The 25,037-nt window shown below is 36.1% G+C and overlaps 1 long non-coding RNA gene across 1 annotated transcript in view; it reads left to right on the forward strand.

Annotated features, from left to right (window-relative positions):
• LOC145664073 (uncharacterized) overlaps positions 1-25,037 on the forward strand; it is a 249,632-nt gene that overhangs the window by 218,451 nt on the left and 6,144 nt on the right. Inside the window, exon 2 of the long non-coding RNA XR_014127323.1 lies at positions 1,735-1,906. This is a non-coding gene — a long non-coding RNA (uncharacterized LOC145664073). The remainder of the gene's footprint in view (positions 1-1,734; positions 1,907-25,037) is intronic.

Consider the following 25,037-nt stretch of genomic DNA (forward strand, 5'->3'; position numbering starts at 1 on the left):
AATAGAGTTCATATTTTTAGTGATTATTTCTACAAGAATTTTTGTGTTCAGACTACTCCTACGCCGCTTCCCCCTGTTCAGCAAGTTTGTTCACAGTCGTTGTCTTCACTCAGTACTTCTCCTGATGAGGTAAGGCATCTTCTGTCTTCTTTACCTTTGAATCGTTCTCCTGGTCCTGACAATATCAGTTCAATCTTCTTACGTAATACTACAGAATCTCTGGCCAACCCTTTATCACGATTTTTAAATAGATGCTCTAGTGAAGGTGTTTTTCCTAGATCGTGGAAACAGGCTAATATTGTACCAATTTTGAAATCTGGCAGCGCGAACAATGTTTCATCATACAGACCCATTTCTCTCTTGCCCATCCTTTCTGTGGTGTGCGAGAAAATAATCAAAGATAGATTGCATAAATTTGTTTCACCCTACTTAGATCCTGCTCAACATGGTTTTCTTTCTGGCAGTTCTACTATCACAAATTTATCTTTATTACTTTCGGAAGCAGTTAAATCTCTGTCCAATAATACACAACTTGATGTAATCTATATAGACCTAACTAAAGCTTTTGATCGCATTGACACTAAGCTTCTTCTTCACAAACTAGCACATAGATTTAATATTCACGGCAACTTCTTCTCATTGTTACGAGACTATCTCACCGAACGTGAACAACGTGTTGTTCTCTCTGGATCTGCTTCGAATTTTGTTCCTGTTCTCTCTGGTGTTCCGCAGGGTAGTGTTCTAGGCCCACTTCTTTTCCTTCTCTTCATAGATGATCTCCCGTCTTATCTTAAGTTATCTGATACCAAAATTCTTCTCTTTGCTGACGACTGCAAATTATTTCGGGAAATTAGGACAGCTCAAGATGTGATTGAACTGCAAAAAAACCTCTCAGATCTTCTGGACTGGTGTAGCATGTGGAATCTAAAAGTAAATCCCTTAAAATCTTCTACTATTACATTTTCATTAAAGAAAAACAAAATCCCTTCTACCTACTTCATTGGAGATGATCCTATTGCTAAGGTCTCATCTCAGAAGGATCTCGGCGTTGGGTTCGACGAAAGACTTCTGTTTGCTGATCACATTACTGCCATGACCAAGAGTGCTATGCGATTATTAGGTCTCCTGTACAGGTTTACAGAGACTAGGGATATTACAGCCTTAAGTATATTCTATAAAACGTTCCTTTCAACCAAAATAGAGCACTGTTCCACCATTTGGATATGGCTAGCGTATCAAATCTCTCTCGCATTGACTCAGTTCTAAATTTCTTTCTTGCCATTGTCAGGAAAAGAATACCTTCTGTACGCTGTTTAAGTAAACCTGAATTGTTGACTGTTCTTGGCATCCGTACATCTTCATCTCGTCGCATGCTATTTGATAAGATGTTTCTTCATAGAATTCTAAATGGGAAACTTAGAACTGAAGAACTAATCTCTAAATTTAATATTCGGGTACCTGCAAGAACAACTAGAAATAGTGAACTACTTCATTGCAACACGCCTCGATTATCAATTATTCAGCGTTCTTTGTTCTATAGACTGGCTTCTGAATTTAACTCCATTGCTTCTGACGTGGGTATTTTTAAACCTGAGAATGTTTTCCGACAGGAAATTATTGCTACACTTATGGAACCTTAGTTTTATTTCAATTTGTTATTGCTACGCTTATGGACCTTTATATAGCTTTTTGTTTATACTTGTTATTGTTAATTTTATATTCTATGTTATATAGTTTCAGTGTAAAATGGCTGCCTTGCTGTATCTGAACTTTGGCAAATAAATAAATAAATATTGTTCCTTGATGGTACAAAATTCCACACACCACGATTCAGGAGCTGTATACGTCCATTCCACGTCGGATCCAATCTGTTTTGGACGGAAAAAGAGGCCCCACATCATACTAGGTATGATTTTCACACTTTTGTAAACGTTTTAGATTTTTGTCCAACTCCTATATATATATATTAATATGTAGATAGATAGATAGGTAGATATAGATACAGATATAGATATAGATATAGATATAGATATAGATATAGATATAGATATAGATATAAAAGTAACCAAAAGAGTTCTGTCGCTTTTTGTGGAGGTCTGTTCAATTGGCCCTCACACCGTGAGTTAAATGCGAATGGAGATAAGGAGAAGGTCATTTGTTGATGTCGGTATATCCAACATACTACCTGGTTGTGGCAGTTCAGTTACACCGTGAGCTTGCGTAAGGACAGAGTGAACATGGAATCTCTACAGAGCATCATAAGGGCGTGTATGCTGTACGAGTTCAAACTGGAGTCAAACGCCGCTGCAGCAGGGTGGAACATATGCCAGGCCTTTGATTACGTGCACAGTGCAGCGGTGGTTTAACAAGTTTAAAGACGGTGACGAAACACTCGAAGACGTACAAGTGTCGGGAAAATCTTCAGGCAGCAATTAAGGCGAAAAGTGGCCAGACATGTGAGGAACTGGAACTACAATTCAGTGTAAGTTGAGAGATCATTCAGCAGCATCTCCATAAGTTAGGTCGGTGGCTCCCACATAATTTGTTCCGAGCTAAAAGGAAACGCGGGCAGTCACCTAGTTTGTTTTTTGTTTCGTCTGAGGAAGGAGCCATTTCTGGACAGAGTGTTGACATGTGATGAGAAGTGGGTCCTATACGAAGCTCCAGGGCGCCGTCATCATTAGTTAGCATCCCATGAACCGGTTTCAAAGCAGCCAAACCAGCACTGCACCAGAAGTTCCTCTTGTGTGTTTGTTTGGTGGACTGTTCGCAACATAGTGCATCGGGAGCTGCTATCAGCTGTCAGAGCATCAATGCAACTGTGTACTGTCAGCAGTTGAGCCGTGTTCAAGTAAAAAAAAAAAAAAAACTTAAAACTCTGGAGCCAGCATTTCTGAATCGCAAAGGAGAATGGCAAGCCCCATGTGGCTAAAATCACCCGGGACATCATTCCACGCCTCAGATGGGAAACACTATTGCATCCACCATATTCCCGGACATTGCACTCTCCGATTATCACATATTCCATTCCTTGGACAATCACTTTAGAGGACGCCAGTAGAGGTGCAAAATGCACTTGATATTTCTTCGCTTCACGGCCCACCAAGTTCTACCGCGATGGAATCCATGGGCTTCCAGAACGTTGGCAGGAGGTCGTCGATGCTGATGGGGACTATTTTGGATCTTTCAGATACGTCTTAGTTCACATACCGATGTTCGAAGATGGTGGGCGAAAAAGCGAGAGAAATTTTTCGGTTGCCTCTATATATATATGTATGTATGTATGTAAGGGTCATTCAATATTCTTTCTCAAGTTCTATGCACCTATGCCAGTGATTGACAAGTTTTTCATTATATCCGCGTGCAAAGAATTCTTGGGAGCGTGTATGTAACCAGTTATGTACTGCTGTCTGGACTTCTTAATTATCAGCGAACCTTGAATCACTAAGAGCTTCTTTTAGTGAGTTAAAAATGTGATAATTTGAAGGTGCCAGATGCGGGGAACGATGGTAAGGAAGGCAAGGAGACAAACTTCAAGTCTTTGAGGTATCTAATGTAAATTAGCAGTATCTGGCCTTGCGTTGTCATGCATTAACAGTACTATACTTTACATTAGTCCACGCCACTTCTTCAAAATTGTTGGTTTCAAATTTTCACGCATACGGTTTGCGTACGTAGCACTGTTTACATCTTGACCTGTTGGGTTCAAGAATTGCTCCCTTATGGTCCAGAACAAAGTCAACATGGTCTTACCAGCACTTCTTTCAGTTTGCACTTTTGTGGGTTTTGGAGATGAAGCATGTCGTGTGTTCGACATAACTTTCACCATATTGCACTGTCATCCGACTATGAATTTACATTGGTTTCAACCCTCTCTGCTTCACGTTGGTGCAAACCTGCTAGGGTGCCGCCATTTTGTTTCACTTGCAAGGGTGCCTCCCAACTTGCCGTTTGCGAGGCAGGCGTATCACTCTCATCGATAATAATTGTAACACACCAGAAAAAATAAGCAGAAGAAAATAAAGAAGTTTTAAATTTTTATACAGCTTTTTCGGTTATTTATTAAATGAAACTTATATATATATATATCATGAACTATACACCATGCACTATTTTTCAACACATTGCCAACGACATTGAGACATTTGTCATAATGCTCAATCGGTTTGAAGAAACCAGTCGGATAAAACTCAGTGCTCTACGATACAAGGAATTTCACACATTCTACTCACATCAGTATTGTTTTAGAAGTGTCGTTCCAATTGTGCAGCTTTCAATGCAAGGAACAGATGAAAGTCCGATGGGGTAAGTTCGGTTCCATAAGTAGAGTGATGCAATCTCTTCCATCCGAAGCGACGAATCTGATCCTGTGTGAGCATTACTATATGTGGTTTTGCGTTGTCATCCAAGAGCACACCTTCACTCAAGAGCCCTGATATCTTTCGTTGAATGGCAGACCTGAGTTTTGTGAGGGTGTCGCAGTAGCGTGTCGCACTGATGGTCCCTTCATAGAAGAAATCAAGAAGAATTTCACCTTTCGCGTCCCAGAACACTGTAGCCATAAACTTTCCTGTCGAGGATAAAAGCTTGAATTTTTCCTCACTGGTGAACTAGGATGCTTTCAAGTCATTGAGACGGCCTTGGTTTCTGGGGTATACCTAAAGTGGTGCATCTATGTCTTATCTCCTGTAATGATTCTGAATAGGAACTCATTTCCCTCTCGCGTGTACCACATCATTCCATTCTTGCACTCTTGTGATCCGGGGTCAGGTTTCTCGACACTTATCTTGTGGATACTTTTCGGTAACCCAATATATAATGGAGCATGTGATGGGCCTGAGCACTACCAATACGCAGTATGTACGCCACGTCTGACGCCGTCATGCGGTTGTCCGCTAACACCATGTCCTGTACTCTAGCAATGTTGTTTTCATTTGAGAATATGGAGGGACACCCACTTGAACCTTATCCTCCACATTCTGCCCTCTTTCGCTGAACATGCAGCACCAGCGACCAACCATTTGAGGAGACACACTTCTTCACTGTACATGGTCTGTAGGCGTTCATGGATGACAGACACACTAGTCCCGTGTGCCCACTCATACCAGATAACAGCACGCACTTCCATTGGCGACCACGTTGTTAGCAGGGTCAGCACACGCCCGTCTGCCATCAAGATTTGTACTCGAATAACCTCGGGTACGCCAGTCTGCTGCTACTCTCTATTCTTCAACGTTTCCCTCATGCGTCATTCCACCTCCGCTGACGCTCATTCCGTTGTTGAACCAGCAACGGTTGTGTGTGTGTGTGTGTGTTTTAATGGCGATTGCTTATGTCACCTGGTGTACCATCTTCTCGTTCAAAACAAATGACGAAACTTACTTTCAGAACAATTTCATACAGTCTTTTGCCATAGGAAGAGAACATTTAAGAGTAGCTAATTTCTCATTTGTATTTCACTCTCCTCATTAAGAGAGTTTCTAACCAGAAAGAGTTTCTGGAAAAGGAACTATCTCTAACTTGTCCCTCATTAGAAACTATCTCTAACTTGTCCCTGCTTCTAAGCTCTCACTTGAACTCCGGTTTCATTTAATGATGTCCGTATATGCTAGTATTTTGACTAGCAGAGTCTCACTAAGACTTCAGTCCTCACTTGGGCTGTAACAATCTGTACTAGTGTTGTAGAAAAAAATATCAATAAAAACATCGTTATGTTTCATGTTTGTTTTCAAAATTCTGTTTCTTTTCCGATAACTATTATTTATTGATTTATGTTGCAGATAAGTGAAATAATCAGCAGAACTTGAGTCGAATTCCTCGTAACTTACAAATTCTTTTTTTTTTTTTTTTTTTTTTTTTGTACCTATACGAGCAAAATTGTGTGATTGTTGTACATTTGATTACATTTTCTTCACCAGTAACTCGTGTTGGTGTAGTAGTTATAATCTCTCACTACTAATAGTCTCGTTGTTGTAAATAATAATTTCATAAGAAAATGTTTCTCTCCTTTTTACATCTTAGTTCCAATAATGTTGCTGGGCACCATTTTTAGAACACCCATAGTTTATATTATAATAATCTGAAGTGTTCTTGGAAGAAGATAAACCTGTCTAGCCTAATGGTTACTATTGGTTAAAGAGCTCGCCTTTATTTAAAATATTTCAATCTGACATTGTAAATTAAAATACAATTTATATAGAAGTGAAATAAGTATGAAGCATATATATATTCAAAATTCGAAATTCTAGTTATGAAGTATCTATATACAATTTCTGAATTCGGAATTGAGTTGAGTTGAGTTGATTTTGCGTTTTAATCCCGTTCAGCAATAACAGGAGGTAAGCACTAAAACGCTCGATTGACAAACCAAAGTAAGAACTGAAAAATAAAACAATATTGAATAGGTCTACAACAAGGGTGGCTAACCTTTCTTAAGTTTAAGCGCTACATTTCATTTCTGAAATCACTAGCGATCTACTGATTATAATATAGACTAATAATGAGGCCGTAATGAACAGTAAAAAAAAAAAAAAGTAAATACGAACCATAAAATTAAGATTATTTAAATATTTAAAAAACTAATTAATTCATTTTTATTTTCTCAGAAACGTTCATTTGTTATCAGAAACTAGCAATCAGTCCATCGAGATAGGTATGCTTGATTGATACAAAGAGTAAGACAGACCACCGTGGGCTACCTCTCACAATTACTTGTAGACTAGTAGACCATGGTTGATGTGTTGACCATCTCTGGTCCCCAATAAATTTATATGGAAGAATTATTACAAATACTGTATTTAATTTTAGGTTTATAATGACTTGTTTCGAAGACATGGACAAAAGTTTCAATCAAGGACGTGCCGCTTCTGATGTATGTGGTCTAGGTTTCAATTCTCGGTGCTAGTCGGTTTTATCTCATTTTAAACTATGGATCTACCTTTGCTTTAGCCGAGGTTAAATTTCATAAATCAAAGCAAACCAAATCGAACGGCTAATTTGTTGTAGCTTTCGTAGTTTGAAAGACTATTCGCATTTCATGAACAGAAAATGGGGAAAAGATATTTCTTTCCTTTTTGTCAACAGAACAGATCACAGGACGACAGGTATAAGCCAGTTTTTAGCAAAACCTGTTTTTTCTGCTTTCCTTCCAAGAAGCTGGCAGCGAAGAAGGGTTGGAAGCGGTGACCTATTCATTGCTTTGTTTCTTTACGGGGGGCTATACCTGGCTTGCATTCGATAAGTTGACCATGTCCAACTTATCGCATAGTATCATATGCAAGAGAGATATCATGAAATAAACTAAACATTAGACATGATGATTTCTGAAATGTATCTCTACCTTGATGATTTATCATAACGTCTAAAAAGGGCCTAATATTGAAGAATCTAGCAAATGCATATTCTGAATTAAGAAGAAAAATTTTTAGAAAAGAATATAGATAGAAAAAATGTAAGGGGAAGAATGCATGTGGAAGTCCTCGGACCGGAGAAAGGACTTCTGGAAAAACAACCTCTGGATCACACCGAGGACAGGAATGTGTCTTTCGCATTGCCAACACAAATTGACAACGGTCCCAGTCGGGGAATGCGGTCGGAAGGACACAACGGACCAGGGCCCGCAATAAGTGCTCTGAGTGGGCCCTGAACCTGAAGCCAGCATATACGGGACTGCGAATAGGCACAGTCACGTAACTGAGAACACTAGTAGCATCGTTGTAGAAATACAAAACTGATCACATGGAAATGCAAGAACCGAGTTGCACTGTAGTGAAATGCGGAAAGAACTTCGATACAAATGTCAAATGTGTGTTTCCTCTGAAAATTTAGTTTTTTCTTAGTGTAGGTCAGGGATTTTTTAAACTTAGAAATAGTAAGTGTTGGTGTAAAAACAGAATTAGTGCAGTGCTAGTGTAAAATAAGTGAAAAGACACACATGTGAAAGACTAGTGTAAAAAGTGAAATGAATAGAAATTAGAATACACAGGAGAGAAACATAGGGAGAAACAAGAGAAAGGGGTGAAAACCTGAAGAAGAAAAGAAGATGACCATGAGGTAAACTACATACACAACACAAAACAAGCAGACAATAAAACACACAGAACAAACATATAATATAAGAAATTAGACAAGAGTCAAGTAAACAGGTAAAGTTATTTTTTGTTGTTGTTGTTTTGTCCAAGTCCCTTGTTTTGTTTTTGCGTCTCCTTTCCCTCTTTTTCCCTGTTTTTCTTCCAAATTAAAAAATAAAGAATCTCCCCCCAAAAAACATTCGCAATGATGATAATTCACCGGTTTTGAATGCTCGAGGCAACGACTGACCATAACGCAGCTGAGCGAACTCCCACAGACGTTGACTTCCAAATACCTAGGTACAGTCCCCATGCGAAGAACGGGTATATTCAACTAGTAAATAATAATAATAATAATAATAATAATAATAATAATAATAATAATAATAATAATAATAATAATAATAATACTGTAATAATAATAATAATAATAATAATAATAATAATAATAATAATAATAATAATAATAATAATAATAATAATGATAATAATAATAATAATAATATTAATAATAATAATAATAATAATAATAATAATAATAATAATAATAATAATAATAATAGAGTTTCGTTTCATATTGTGAACCTATGGTAGACTTCCAAACTATGATAATTCAATACTGAAACTGGAAATAACATACGTTTAATAGATGGATAAGATCAGATATTTTCACCATTTTCCAGCTGAAACTTGTTTTGGGGCGCTAGATCCATATTAGAAAGCCTTCTCTTGCTATCTCTTACGGATTTGTCCTCTTATAGAGACCAATATTGAAACAGAAAATGGTACCAGTGGCGAAGCGTGCAGGGCAAACACATAACACTACACACACACACATACACATATCTATCTATCTATCTATCTATCTATCTATCTATCTATCTATCTATCTATATATATATATATATATATATATATATATATATATATATATATATATATATATATATATATATATATAGTAAACAATATTCAAAACGCAAAACATATCTATGAATTATCAGGGATCATCAGCGATTCACAGGGCAAGCCGAGCAACTGCCTGGCGTCTCTCACTTCAGAGTATTAGGCCTACTCTTTATTCTTTAAAATACTTATGCTCAAGTGTGCCATTGTCTGCAGAACATCACAACATGCAGCACGAAGAAAAGAATATAGTGGCCCAAAAGTAGGTATACAGTCCGGTATTGATCAACTCATTGCTTTTTATACCATTTCTTATTGTTATCCATCATTTAGTTTCTTTATTATTTGTTCTTAATGTCTTTTTACTTATACCTTAAGGTCGGAACAGCCGAAGTAAATAACCCTATAAGCTGCAATGTTATACTTGATAAATGCAGGGGTGTATACCTATTTTGGGCCACTCTGTAGATATTTCCATTATTCCCTCCATCAGCATTAGATTTCCTGCAAACAAGGCAAACTGCCTAGGGCCGGAAAAGAAAAAAAAGTCAACATCTGGATCAATTTTATTGGTGGACAGCTAATCACGTGATGGTGTAGTAGCGGGTGAGCGGCCATAAATTGCCTAGGGCCGCAAGATGTCTAAATTTGCCACTAAACTCTATCTGCGTATATATTCAGTATATTAGTGAGTCCCGTTGGCTTCAACTTACCCTGTAGGCAGATGGATAGGGTTGTAAAATTCAAATTGTATTGCGCAATTGTGCAAGCGACACCTTTCGGCAAAGGTACAGCAACGTAAAACTAAAACAATAAGTTTATTTTCTAATAATTATTTTTTTTCACGTAATTAAAATCCATTCAATGACTTGCAACAATAGCAAGAACAGTTTCTTTAAATGAACTGCTAACAAAATTTTCGAAACAGCTCTCTCTCTGCTGGTATAGTGGTTAACGTGTGCACCTTTGATGAATGTGGGTTCGATTCTCATTGGAAAATGTTACAAATTTGAACGTATTACGGTGATTTCGATTCCACCTTAATCCGTAGCTCCACGTCTTATATAGTCTCGTTGCTGGAAAAAGACGCTAAACTTTAAAGAAATTTTCGAAAGTTCTTACATAGCGATTACATAATACAGTCAGAAATGACCAAAGATTTTTCCAAGGAGACAAAAGACTGATAGAAACATGAATTCGTAAATATACAGATTGTAGTGTCCATAATAGTACATGTAGAACAATTACACAGTCACATACACAAATAAAAGTTCTGTGCATCGAACCACAAAGTATGGTTTCGATGTATTTTGTTACACAGAATTCAAATTTCAAAATCCAAGACTCTCAATTTCTTTTACGGGTGAAAAATTTGATCGATTTCCAATAGGGAGGACACATAGTTTTCGCCCATAAAACAAAATTGAGACGCGGTCAATCGCCCTGGGGTTTCGAAAGTTGGATTTTGTTAACAAAATTATCGAATCCAAACTCTGGGGTCCTCTGCACAGAACTTTTTTTTTTTTTTTGTATAGTTACGTTAAGTGTATGGAATCCAAAACCACTCAAGATTCTCGCCCATAACAAAAAAATTGACTCGGTCGATCTTCCTGGGATTTCGAAATTTGGATTCTGTGCAACAAAATATATCGAATCCACACCCTGGGGTCCAGTGCATATAACTTATATTTTCTTGTGTGATGATTGTGTTATTGTTGATGGATATTGCATAACTTTATTATTATTACAATAAACATAATAAATGCTATATTGGGTGTCTAGGTTGTTCAGTCATGTATTTCAAAGAACTGAACTTCTCTTGAAAATCCACGAGGAGCTATGAATGCTCAAGAATGTAGTGTAATTTAAACACTTACAAAGTCAATGTGTGGTGTACTGTTTCAATGGACCACATTATCGGCCCCTTTTTTCTTTGAGAAAGAGACGGTAAATGGTAACAATTATCTGAACATGCTACAGACATTCCTTTTGCCAGAACTTACTAGGTTAGGCATCCTTAATGAGGTCCACATGCAACAGGATGGGACACTGCCGCACTATACCCTTCACGTTCGACAGTTTCTTAACGAAGAATTTAAAGAGAGATGAATTGACCGAAGAGGACCCACATCTTGGCCTGCGAGATCACCAGATTTGTCGCTTTGTGATTACTGCTTGTGGGGACACGTGAAGACAACGGTGTATTCGCAGAAGGCAGCTAATCTGCACGGTCTGAAGAAGGAAATAACTGATTGATTTTGAACATTCCAGACGAGCATCGCCAACACTCAATTCTTGGTTTCCCAAAAAGACTACAAGATTGTTTGGACATGAATGGTGCACAATTGGATGTTTGGCGATGAACCTTAACTAGCTGAAACAAAACTTTGAACCTTTCTGTAAGTACACCAAAAACTATTTGTTAATACATTACGTAGTTTCCAAGTTTTACTTTAATGCAGGACTTTATGGACGCCCTGTAGTTGTAAAAATTCTCCGATTTTAATGAAACACAGCATTTATTTTATTTAAGACTTATATCTTAACCTTATTATTTTGGGACGAAATTAGTCAGATTAAGGTGGCCAATTTACCTTATATTAAAAAAAAAAACATATGGCCATATACTCGTATATTTCCAGTTAAAGATGAGTAGAGATCCGCACAAGTTAAAGTGTAATGTTGTAGAGGTAATATTTCTGTTGCTTCTGGGTTGCTGTATCTGACTGGGTCACTGAATCTGTCTGTGTCATCGAGTCTGACTAGGTCACCGGATCTATTTGGGACACTGGATCTGTCTGCGTCATCATTTCTGACTAGATCACCGGATGTGTTTGGGACACCGGGTTCATCTGTGTCATCGGTTTGACTGGGTCACCGGATCTGACTGGGACACCGGGTCTGTCTGCGTCATCATGTCTGAATGGATCACCGCATCTATTTGGGACACCGTCTGTTTGTATCATGTCTTCATGTCTAACTGATCATCGGATCTATCTGCGTCATCAGTCTGACTAGATCACCGGATTTGTTTGGGACACCAGGTCTGACTGGGCCACCGGCTCTGAGAATTGAGACCCAAACCGATGACCGTTTTGACTATTGGTAATATCTTGACTATTGTTGGACTTCAGAATTAAGCAAATTGAGGTTGATTTCCATTTGTCTTAGAAAGTGTTTGTTCTTAGTGATAAATTGAATGCAATTAATAGGGGATATTTAAATATATATAAGCAGAACAAATGTGACCCAAGTGAGTTACTGACTCATAACTCATTCCATCACTGTTTTGCAAACAGCCAAGATTCTTTCGCCAACAGGGAACAGTTTTGTCGGCTGCACAAAGAGAAGCTTCACATAATACAATTTTTATTTATTCTGCCAATAAGAGTATTTCGTCCTCAGAAATTGTCATTTTGTGACAGTGACAACGCTAGAAGAGGGATAAGGGCGCTAGTGGCCCTGTTCTACCGAGTACCTTCTCACAGACATGTTGTATTGTAAAGTAGGTAGGTACGTCGTATAAAACTACTATTTTTTCAGTGTACTAAAAAAAAGCTGCTTCCAAAAGTTTCTGCCCGTCTACTCTTCCCCAAAGAAATTAAAGTAGGCGTCGTCACTGGCTTGTGATAATCAGGAGAAACCTTTCGATTAAAGTTACAACAAGTATAATCATATACCGAAAATAAGCTAAACACACACACACACAAATCGGTTTCATATAATTAAGAAAGAAATATCACCTACGCAAAAAGCATATTTTGTTCACAATATTAAAGGGTATAGGTCAAAGTGAAGTTGCCACTTAAAATTCGAAGTTTTTTCCCCTTCTTCTTTGTAATTAACATTCATAAGTTTCATTGTGGTCATGGCTAATTACATATACTTCAACACCCTTTCTTCGTCTGTTTCACTAATTCATTTCATGATAGTTCATGTAATGCTCTTTTGTTTCATCTTTTTTTTTTTTTTTTGTTTTATTCCCACGGTTTTGTTTCCTTGTCTGATGGTGTTTCTGATAATGTGTAAGTGGTGCCCTCTGAAGGTCGATCTTTGAAGTTAACAGATCGTTATCTCATTAAGGAAGCAATAGCTCTTTCCATTATGAAGAAAGTGGTTTCCGCTGTGTGTGCGTGTGTATGTGTGTGTGTGTGTGCGCGGAGGAAATGGTTGAGGGAGAGGGGGTGAAAAAGAGCGCGAAAATGTGGGTAAGAGTTTTGAGATAAAGAGAGAAAATGAAAGAAGGAACGAACTGCCGTGTCGTGACAAAACGCTGTAACTTTGGCGGAGAAGTTTTGCGAAAATGAGCCTTAAAGTTTTCATCCGAAAATATGATCTGTATCGTGTAGAACCAGTGTAACTAGGCAATAATGGTCAACCAATTAATTTTCACCAAATTTAATCACACAACATGCATTTACGTAACATTACATGTAACCACGTGTTTTCAAAGTCAAGATATACTATTTCTACACGATACAGATCACATTTTCGAATGAAAACTTTACGGCTCATTTTCGCAAAACTTCTCCGCCAAAGTTACAGCGTTTTGTCACGACACGGCAGCGAAGGAGAGGTAAAATGATTAAAAATGTTCAGGATGTCTGGGGTGCACTCAAGCAAACACAAACACGAAAGAACGCAAGTGCGAAAGAGAATCCTAAAGGGAAAGAGGTGAATCAAAATGGGAAGAAGATAGAGAAACATATAGAGTTAACATAAAAGTCATGTGTAACATATATACGTATATAACAAATACTTGACCGTTTTGTTAAGAACATATATATACGCACACTAGATTTATTTATGAAACATCATCATGTTAAATTATTACTTCTTTACATACTTATGAGCAATTTAATTTGCTTTTATCTTCTATTTAACTTTGTTAAGTTGCAGTGCCACGTGTACAGCACACGAAAGAGTTTGGTTTGTATGTACAGCTCACAGATGACGAGATGAACCCTAAAACAGGGGCAGCGGGAAAAGGTCAACGACACGGTTAAGTCCATTTTCGATTTCTGAGGTGTGGTCTATACTTAGATGTCGTCTGCCACTGTGGGTAAAGTTATATGTGTGCTATTCCGTAGTGTCATTTGAAACCCCCGTGCGAAAAGTGGGCGAGTCCATACCTACGTCACACTACTTCTGCTAGGGTTCTTCTCGTCATCTGTGAGCTGTATGTGACATTTTCTCAATATTGAAACAAGTGGTAGTAGATTTATGCCAGTTTCGGATTTAGTAGAGAAATTTGAATGTAGATGGAATATGTTCTTCGGACACTTAATTCATTCAAGGAAACCTCTTGCCCTATTTTAACTCTATTATGATCAATATTAAAACCGGAAATAGCTTATTTCTGCCACTTCCGATTTGAATAGAGGGTAAGGAGAAAAGATTGTGCCCATTCTTAGAATGTTTGAATTTGATTTTTAGTTTAGGATCCCTTTTAGCAGCGAGGCTATATGAAACGTAGATCTACGGCTTACCGTGGAATCCGGATCATATAAGCTCCCACCGGGAATCAAACCTGGGTCTCCCACGCCAAACGCGCGTACACTAACCGCTTAGCCACAAGGGAGGTCTCTCTTAGAATGTTAAATTGATTCCCAAAAAACCGTTTCTCTCGCTATCTTTTCTCATTTTTGCTCTATACAGAAAAAAAATTGAATCTTTCCTATTTATATCCCACGGTTATTCCTTTTAGGCTAAAGTGAATGGATGATTAAGGCAAGAAAGTCATGAAGTAAGGATTGCTGGAATGATAATATTGTGAAGTAGAGGCAAGAAAGTCATGAAGAAAGGTTTGCTGGAATGATAATGTTGAAGTAGAGGCAAGAAAGTCATGAAGGAAGGATTTCTGGAATGATAATGTTGAAGTAGAGGCAAAAAAGTCACGAAGGAATGATTTCTGGGATGATAATGTTGAAGTAGAGGCAAGAAAATCATGAAGGAAGGATTTCTGGAATGATAATGTTGAAGTAGAGGCAAGAAAGTCATGAAGGAAGGATTTCTGAAATGATAATGTTGAAGTAGAAGCTAGAAAGTCATGAAGGAAGGATTGCTGGATTGATAAAATTGAAGTAGAGGCAAGAAAGTCATGAAGTAAGGATTTTTGGAATGATAATGTTGAAGTAGAGGCAAGAAAGTCATGAAGGAAGGATTACTGGAATGATAATGTTGAACTAGACCGGGGTACTCCGAGAAAACCAACGGACACGATGTTGCCCGACTCAAACTTACTTGAACGGGGATCGAACTAGATACCACATACCAGAGGTAGGTGTTCTACCACTGTGTAGCCGTGTTCCCTGCTCTATATAGATCAATGTTGAAATCGAAAGTTGTAGTTGATTTCCATCACTTCCGTTTTAGTAGAGAATTAAGGATGGTGATAAATATATATTTTTGGGCACGTAATCGACTACTGAAAATAGTATTTCTCTATCAATGGGCGTTTAGCTCTACATTTGTCAACGTAAAAATCGGAAATTGTTGGCTTATAACACTTTTTGTTTGAATATTACTTCCACCAGCGAACTCAGTTCCTAATTTTTGATTCTGTATATAGTAGCCAAAATTAATGGTGATGTATCAAATAGTTCATCAGACAATTTTGTCTCCCGGACAATGTAAATGATAGGTTAAATATATATAAAAAAGTTTTGAAACCAATCTCCTTAAAAAATAACTGCGTGTATGTATGTATCATGACTCTCGAACGCCAGAAGCAATTTCAACTAAAATTTCACACATATGGCCTATAGTGTGGAAAAGAATACTGTGTAGGTAAGACATCCCTTACACTTCTACAGAAGGAGCTAGAAAGGGATTACATATAAGAATATTTTAAAACAACCAATGTTATTTTTGGATGCGTTGTTTTTGTTGTCGCAGAGATGAACAGTTACATTTCCGAAGTCACAATTCAGCCACCATGAGCATGAAGGAGATGGGAAATATTAAAAAATGAAATGTCCAGAATGACCAAGATTAGTGTCGAATTCATAGTTTTTGGGATGTTCCATTGATTCTGAAAATCCTATCTGTATCGGGGCTGGAGGAAATTTCTAATATGTCTTATTTTCCCACTCCGTGTTCATAAATGAGAAGGCATTTTGTTGTTTAAAATGATGTGTGGGAAATAGTTCTTGTAGTAAATGCCATATTGATTAAATGGTGTATTCTAAACTCGGTAGGAATTTCAAACTTTATGCTGAAAATTAAGTATCTTAAGGATTTTTGTCATTATACTTTCACTATAAAGTGAATCCTAAAGGAAGAAGGAGGTGGTTCAAATGTTTTTCATAAACCTACTATTCACGTACGAAAAACGGGCATTTGAACTGACAGTGTATGTTGTAACAAACTGAAGTTCTATAATTATTCAGCAAAACAGTGAACTTTCTTTCTCATTGTGAAGCTACAGGCAACTTCCAAAAGTAGGAGCCCATGCCTTCGTCCCGGTGTGGGAAAATTCTTGTGTGAATTGTGGCTGTTGCTAGGTGTGTCTGTGGCCGAAGCGTTTAATGGGTAAATTTTTAAAGTTAGTTTTTTTCCGGAACTTCATGAAGTTTGACTTTGAGTAAAGAGGTGTGTTAGACTCCATTTTGGTTACTTACTAAAGGGATATAGCGTTTCATTGAAGCTGTGTCGAATTTGAAATTGGATTATTTAGTCATCTAAAAACTTTATTTACTGTCCTGGAAAAACTTCAATACAACGATATATGTCAAAACACTGTGCTATATTTATTGAAGTGATCGTTAACGATGCTACAGTGATTTGAATGGATTGACATTTGAGTAGATTATATCTGTTCAATGTCCGATCATCTATGATATGATAAATCTCATAAAATGTCTTTAATTTGAGTAAAACTTGAAATATGCACTCCTTTAATTTGTAGAAATAGCTTACTATTATTTCGGGGTTTCAATCTATCGAGTTAAATAGGTAAATCCGACCAGGGACATACGCAGGGTCTTTCCGATTTAGACTTAACCCCTAAATTGCTTCTTTCTCTGTAAATTTAATCTACTTTTAGATATGGTTTCACATATTTTAATATAATTTATCCTCATACCAAATTTCACCCCTTAAAAGCTTTGGGTCCCCTCCCGAAATGCTTACGTGCCTGTTGGTAAACGTTTCGTAGAAAATGTTCGATTTTTTATACAGTAAAGTGTACGTGGCATTTGAGTTTCACTTGATTTTTGGTCTTAAAATTAATAAAAATTAAGGATGAACTAGATCCGAAGAAAACAGATAGACTATCACGCTGGCTTAAGGTTTTACGGTTGCTTTTGTAAAATTAGTCGATTTGAAATATTTTTTAGTCCCTATATGTTTATTGAGGCGTTCACATATTCTCTCTCTCTCTCTCTCTGCTTAGAAATGAAATCTTACAGATTAACATCCGCGAATATGCTCATCAGACTAAGGGAGACTACGATAAAGCAAATTAATGCTGTAAGAATTGATAAAATGAAAGAAAAAATACGGGAGTACCCAAGAGAAAACCCACTGACACAATGTTGTTCATCACAAACTTACTTGACCGGGGCTTGCATCAGTGATCCACGCACCAAAGGTAAGCGCTCTGTCAGTGCGCTTGGGGTCGGACCATAGAACAGTATGTAGTGTTAATGATTGCATCTTTCAAATCAGTGCGATATATTTTGTTAATTTCTGTAGAAATTGTTGTTATAAAGTAGTACACTGTGCTCCCTCGTGGCTAAGTTGTTTGCGTAAGTGCCTTTGACATGAAAAACCCAGATGAGTATATGTTGGGGACCATTCTGGTATTCGTCTGATTGAAATGAAGAAAACTCATACAGGATGTCTTAAGAAAAAGCTTTTTACATTTTCGGCCGAGTGCCCCAAGCGAAAGCCTTAAAAAGATCACAGACCATGATATGCTAAAAGACAGAATACTTAATAATAGCAATAATAATAATAATAATAATAATAATAATAATAATAATAATAATAATAATAATAATAATAATAATAATAATAATAATAATAATAATAATAGAATATTATTTAATTCATCTACAAGTCTCCGAACGTCTAAACCTCTTCACACACACACACACACACATACGAGCGATCGTAGTTGATGCAATCACTAACTATGAAATTGAAAGACAATGTAAACGTAAAAACGTTGAGCTCTGTGTGATGGAGGTTGAGTTTGTTTTGTTAAATAAGAATCGCTGAAGAAGGTATTTTGACATACTTATCAAATACGTAATATGTGAACAAGTAAATGAGTCAGTGTTATAACTTTCCAACAGCTATGGGACTATATGAGGATGTGAAAAGTAGGGTTCGATTCACAATGAAAGGTCATGTGTTTGCTGAGAAACCTCTTCATAATCAGTTCTCTTTGATTTGTGTACGTTTTACTTTTTCGTAATTCATCATATTGTTCTTCGATTTCGTTTACGTTTTATTGTATATGTGATAGACGATTTGTTTACCCTTGTATTTCTGTAGATATCGTATTTTGCTGAGCACCCTTAAACTCTGTTTGGTAACGTCTTACTTTTGATTTCGTAATTGAATGTATTTGTCCTTCGATTTCGTTTGCGTTTTACTTTATAGGCGATGATTGAATTTTTTCTTTGTTCGTGTAATTCGCGAACTGATTCTTCGTAATGTCTTTTGTTAGGACACCCATTCAAGGATGTACAGAACGTTTTAAGATTATGTTCAGGCTTGTGAAATTTCGTAAGTTACTTTTCTCAGATAGGAGAATGCTTCGTCATATCACTGAGGGCAAGTGTACTGTGAATCATTAAAATAAGAGGGCAAACTAATTTAGTGATATGACGATATGACATATGTTGAAATTTCATGTGACGCTTTTATTTGATGTCACACGTTACGTTAAATAGAGTAACAGTGATGAAAATTTTCCGGAAAATTTTGAAACGGAAAATTTTCCGATTCATAAAAACATACTCCATGTGTTCCTACATCGTTGCTAGCCTTGATGTGAGGTGGAAAATTTTCTTCTATATTTTTCAGGAAAATTTTCAATCCTTAATAAATATCAGTGATCAAGTAACAGTACCTCAATATTCATAAAATTGATTGAAATCATGTATAAAAATGTTAAAAAATGAAAGATCGTTTAAAGAATCTGAAAATTTTCATGGCTCACACAATTGTCAGTACTAGGCCTATGTAGGATCAAGTGAAACAATGTTTCATAAATCGAAATATTTTGTGTCTTGTATGGAAAAATTGAAGAACTTTTTATGAGTCGGAAAATTTTCATCATTTTGAAGCAAAAAATAAAACAACTTTTTGTGAATCGGAAAGTTTTATTGCTCTGTAGAAACAAATGTAAGGAAATTTCCTGAATCGGAAAATTTTCATCACGATGTAGAAACAAGTGAAAACGCTTTTCATAATCCGGAGAGTTTTGGATATTATGTATAGTGATGTTAGGTGAAAAATTTTCCACTATATTTAACTGCACATTGAGATATACAATTTCTATTGAGGAAAATTAGACAGCAACAAATTATAGATTAGATTTCCAATTAGATTTCGGGAACCAGAAAATTTTCTAATATTTCAAGTTGGGAAGTAAAAATTTACATAGTGTTTCTCTCTCTGTCTCTGTCTCTCTCTTTCTTTCTCTCTCTCTATTATATCTACTTATTTATAAATGTTGCAGAATGTAAATCGATAAAAGTAGTAAAGCTATGAGAAAACCGTCTTATGCGTATTAAACTGACGAAATCTAATATTGTAAGATTAAAGGTGGATTCTGAGGGAAGGACGCATTGAAGTTTTTGAAACATTCTTGAAATGAAGAATCGTTAGATTTTTACTTCATGAAACTTTTCAAAGATAATATTTATTACCAATAAATTTTACGGCTAAACAACGATGTAGGAATAAGTGGAGTATGTTTCTATGAATCGGAAAACATTAATGGCTTTTAATAAATTGAAATTTTTAATAATAGAATGGGATATTTGTACCCTACGAACTCATGTTCTCTGCATTTTACATACACACACCCACAGAGAGAGAGAGAAAGGGAGAGAGAGAGAGAGAGAGAGAGAGAGAGAGAGAGAGAGGAGTTGATTATAAGTTTAACGTCCTTTCAGCAGCGAGACTATATAAGACGGGACCAACTGATTAACGTGAAATCCGAACTACATGAGCTCCCGCTGGGAATTGAAGCCAGGTATTCCATGCTAAAGGAGCGTGTGCTAACTGCTTAGCAACGAAGGAGCTCGCAGATGAAGAGAGAGAGAGAAACACTGTGTAAAATTTACTTCCCAACTTGAAATATTAGAAAATTTTCCGATTCCCGAAAGCTAATTGCAAAATTATAATTTGCTGTTGACTAACTTTCCTCTACAGAAATTCAATTTTGTAGCTGAATGTGCAGTTAAATATAGTGGAAAATTTTCCACCTAACATCACTATACATAATATCCAAAATTATCCGGCTTATGAAAAGTTTTTTTTTCCGCTTGTTTCTACATCGTGATGAAAATTTTCCGATCTATAAAAAATCCTTTCACTTGTTTCTACAGAGCAATAAAACTTTCCGATTCACAAGAAGTTGTTTTACTTTTTGCATCAAAATGATGAAAATTTTCCGACTCATGAAAAGTTCTTCAATTTTTCCATATAGGAGAAAATATTTCGATTCATGAAAAACGGTTTAACTTGTTCTTACATAGTGCCGAAAATTGTCTGAGCCATGAAAATTTTCAGATTCTTTAAACGATCTTTCACATTTTTACATTCCTGTACACGAATTCAACCAATTTTATGATTGCTGAGGAATTGTTACTTGATTACTGATATTTTTTTAGAAGGGAAAGTTTTCCGGAAAAATATAGCGGAAAATTTTCCACCTCACATCACTAAGTGTGGTGCACATCTGTGTATTAAGAGATTTTCAGCAATTTGGACATCTACGTTTTAGTAAGATAAAATCATAATTGCCTTTCTTTCTCTTCTTAAACACCTGTAAGGTGCTACCTAATTGTTATAGATATTAATTATTTAAATTCTAATATAAAACATTCTTATACTTGTCATCCTTTAAATTTTTTTTTTTTTAATTTTGTGATTTCTCATTTGAATCACGCTTTTGATGTTGTTTGAAGATATAATTTTGAGATGGAGTCTCTGTTACATAACCATTTAGTTCATTTTCCCTGCCTATTTACAAGGTAGTAGAATTAATTACATAATAAAACAATGAAATATTTGAAAACATTACTAAAAAGATATGAAACATTTCTCAATTATAAAAATGAGTTACATGAGGTATATTCATGAGAATACTTAGCTGTTGTGATAGCCATCTTTGAAACTTCTTTCTTTTCTAATACAAAGTTATAAAAGTTACAACAGTCCATTTTTAAATTGTATACGAATTGCTCGTAGTAATTGAAGAATTGCTAATTGAAGAATCCTGTTTCTTTCGTGTGTTCATTGAAAGTTTATGAGTGAAAATATTCTTCCGGTAGGGTCTATTGCCATTATGGGCAGGGATCTCAAACACATATTGGCATATCTTTAAAAACTGGGAGTGTTGTTCCGACCTAGTATAGGTTTTGAAAAAACGAACTCACTTCTCGTGGCACTGGACTGTTTATTTTCTTATCTTACTCGCTCCATTCTTTGATATTATTACTAACAAAATTCTTCAACGAAGCCATTTGATCGACAAGCAAAGAATCATTTACTTTAATACCTTTTTCTTTGATGTAAGCAACACTATCTTCAACATGTTCCCAACTGGGAATGTCCTTCAACAGCATCCATTTGAATATTGAAAAAGTAGAGAACGATGCACATTTCTTTAAATATTGAATGCAGATTTCATAAAACTCATTAGCTTCAGTTTTGAAGTTGATTTTGACTTGTTGCGTAATTTCATTCCTTTTAAGAACGGATTTTATACATAAATAATAAAAACTATTCCTGTTTTCTTTTAGACATAGCTTTTAAGCATGCCTCCCAATACATCATTGACCTCCATAACACTTCTTGTACTTCCTTCAATTTTCTTAATTCCGTGCTGGAAAGTACTAAGCTGGCTATGGATAAAATCATAGGTATGCTTCACTTAAAGTATTATTTAGAAACGTAAGCAAAATCTTTGGAGCTTTCTCCTCGCTTAGAAAGAATTCTTTAAAGCATTAAGCAGTTCTAAAATTCGTTCTACTGCAGGCATAAAAGAAAAGCAACGAATTTTGGAATGTGACAAAATAGTTCCAAATTTAACATCAACCACATCACAAAATTCTTTTGGCCTCTTTGTTCGTACCGTGTATACAGAGAAATAAGAGAAGAGTTTGATAATACTTTCTATGTCACAACTTAATCTATCAGCAGCTGTACCTATGAAGTTATCCTATGTAAGACATGTGCAGGACAACCCCATATTTCCATGTAAATTAGCTTTCAATTTTGTAAACATATTATATTTTTCCTGACTATTCAAACCACCAAAATTTTTGTTTGTATTGTCACCACAAAACGCAATGCAACTGTTTTTATTTAATTTAAACTCATCAATACAATTCAAGCAGAAATCTACAGTAGATATCTCGTCTGACGTTTCACAGGGCAAGGAAGCAACTTTGGCTTTACCCCTTGGTTTATGTCAAAAAGCTGAATTAAAAAGGGAAAGATTTTGATAGCTCTATGATTACTCGCATCTGTTGAAATGCCATAAAAAGGGAATTTATTTCTCTCTTCGATGTTAGTTTGCAAACTAAATGAAGCTAAAACACCAGTTATCAGGGTCGATTACTTTGTTCTGTCAGGGCGATTGATAGGTCTGAGTTAGCTTAGCAGCTCTCATTTTTCTTTCTTTATCTTACTCTTATTTTATAGAATAATTGTTAACAGACATTCTGCAACTTGGGGCACTCAGTCTATTCCTATGTTTCACTAAAAATACTGCTGCAAACTGTGCACTCGGTTTCATTGTCAAAGCCTTCATTGAATACTCCTCCTTAAACTTGCATACACGCTTAGGCATTGTTAAGCAGATACTACGGAACGCAACAGAGTAAACAATTCGTTTTCACAATAAAGACAACCGCAACACATCCTATTTGATTTGAAGTTTGACTCACTCTCACCCAGTGTTGTCAACAAGTTGATACAAAAAGTCGCTAAATAGGAGATGAAGTGACTCCAATTTTGAGTGAAAAGTCACTAAAAAATTTTTCGTGGATTTTTGCCTTTTTTATTATATATATATATATATATATATATATATATATATATATATATATATATATATATATATGTGTGTGTGTGTGTGTGTGTGTGTGTGTGTGTATAAAGTACGTGATCAATTCAAGAAAGACTCATATGAAAGACTCATAGAAATACGTATATGAAAGACTCATATACAGGGCCAGATTTAGGGGCTGCAAAGGTACACATGCACCCCCCTTCGTTGTAAATATACACTAACTAAAGTGGGAAGGTATCAAAAGGAAATAGCAACACTTTCCAAAAAATCTGCTGTCATGTTTCCGTTTGGGCATAAAACAAAGGGAAGTTCTGCAAAATCGATAGTTTAAGTCAGTTTTCTAAAAGTCGAAAGAAAACCATTTACCGAGAACAGACACTTAACCTGTGACTAATCATAAGCGTTCTCCACGCGTATTTATTACTCACGCATACGCTTGGAATACGTTGACCATGTATTTAAATGTGGGTGGCTATTCACAAACGCGAAAGCAATAAAAACGCGAAGAAAACGTCAGCTCGAGCGTATTTGATGAGTTTCGGAACAATAGACAGCCTGCTGTTTAAAAGATGTCTAAAGGTAGGAAAAAAGAAAAGACGTGTTGCTAGGCAAGGGGATTTTAGCAAGAAACAGCTGCTTGGAAGATGCTTTGTGCAGAGTGTTAGAACTCTGCTATTATAGACCTGGACCTGGCAAAAAAGACCTGGAAACCCTGACTGGTTCGCAGTATGATTTATAGCTCTGGAGGAAGTAAAATTACCAAATAGCCACTTTGGTCGCGTTCGCTACGGGGGAGGGGGGTAACGCTTCGAAAACGCATTCTCAAATAGCCTAATTCTTAGCATTTCCAGGGCATTTCCTCACTGACACTACAGATGCCTAAAGGCATTTTAAAAAATCCAACTGAATTCAAATGTACTGGTGCATTCCCCTTCAGAAAATCCTAGATCCGACCCTGCTCATATATATCATATATAACTAACAATAATTTCACTTATATATATATATATATATATATATATATATATATATATATATATATATATATATATATATATATATATATATATATATATATATATATATATATATATATATATCTTTATGATCAATTTCGCTTTAACGAAATCAAAAATAAGTTTAGAAAAACGAACAAAATTCAAGGTCAAGGAAAAATCTTGATTCACTTCTGCTCACGCTTCTACAGATTATCTGTTTGCTATTGTTAATGAAATATTTGTGCTTCTAAACGGAAGCTCTGCAAACTAAAGGACACTGAAAGCTGGAGTTGGTCCCCGTTAGAAGGTAAGAGATAACAGCAATCAAAGCGGGAATATAGAGATAAATGTTATGTACTTTCCCAGTTTGTCAACATCTGCACTGATTCAAATAAGCAAAAGGAAAATAAACATATATATCTGAACTGATTCGAGTTAATAGTACTTATTTTATGATAAGTTGTTCGCAGTACATAAGTCGCTAGATTTGTAAATAAGTCGCCAAGTCGTCATTCCAAAATCACCATTAAGTCGCTAATCGGAAAAATTATTTTTTGTCGCTATCCTGGAATGCTAATCCCCTAGATTTAGCGACTTTTCCTCCAAATTAGCAACACTGCTCTCACCGAGGATAATATTATTCTACGGAAAGATAGGCAACAACAATGTTAAATTCATGTATCGAGTTTGCGGCTGGAGCGATCAAATCTGTCACCGACAGGAATTAGAATTACTCTCAGCATCGCATTCCAACTCCTTTTATTTGCATTTTCTTCCTTTTAAACATTATTTCACTTACAA

This window comes from Thermobia domestica, chromosome 11, assembly GCF_964235325.1.
Source record: "Thermobia domestica chromosome 11, izTheDome1.hap1.1, whole genome shotgun sequence".
Classification (NCBI taxonomy): Eukaryota; Metazoa; Arthropoda; class Insecta; order Zygentoma; family Lepismatidae; genus Thermobia; species Thermobia domestica.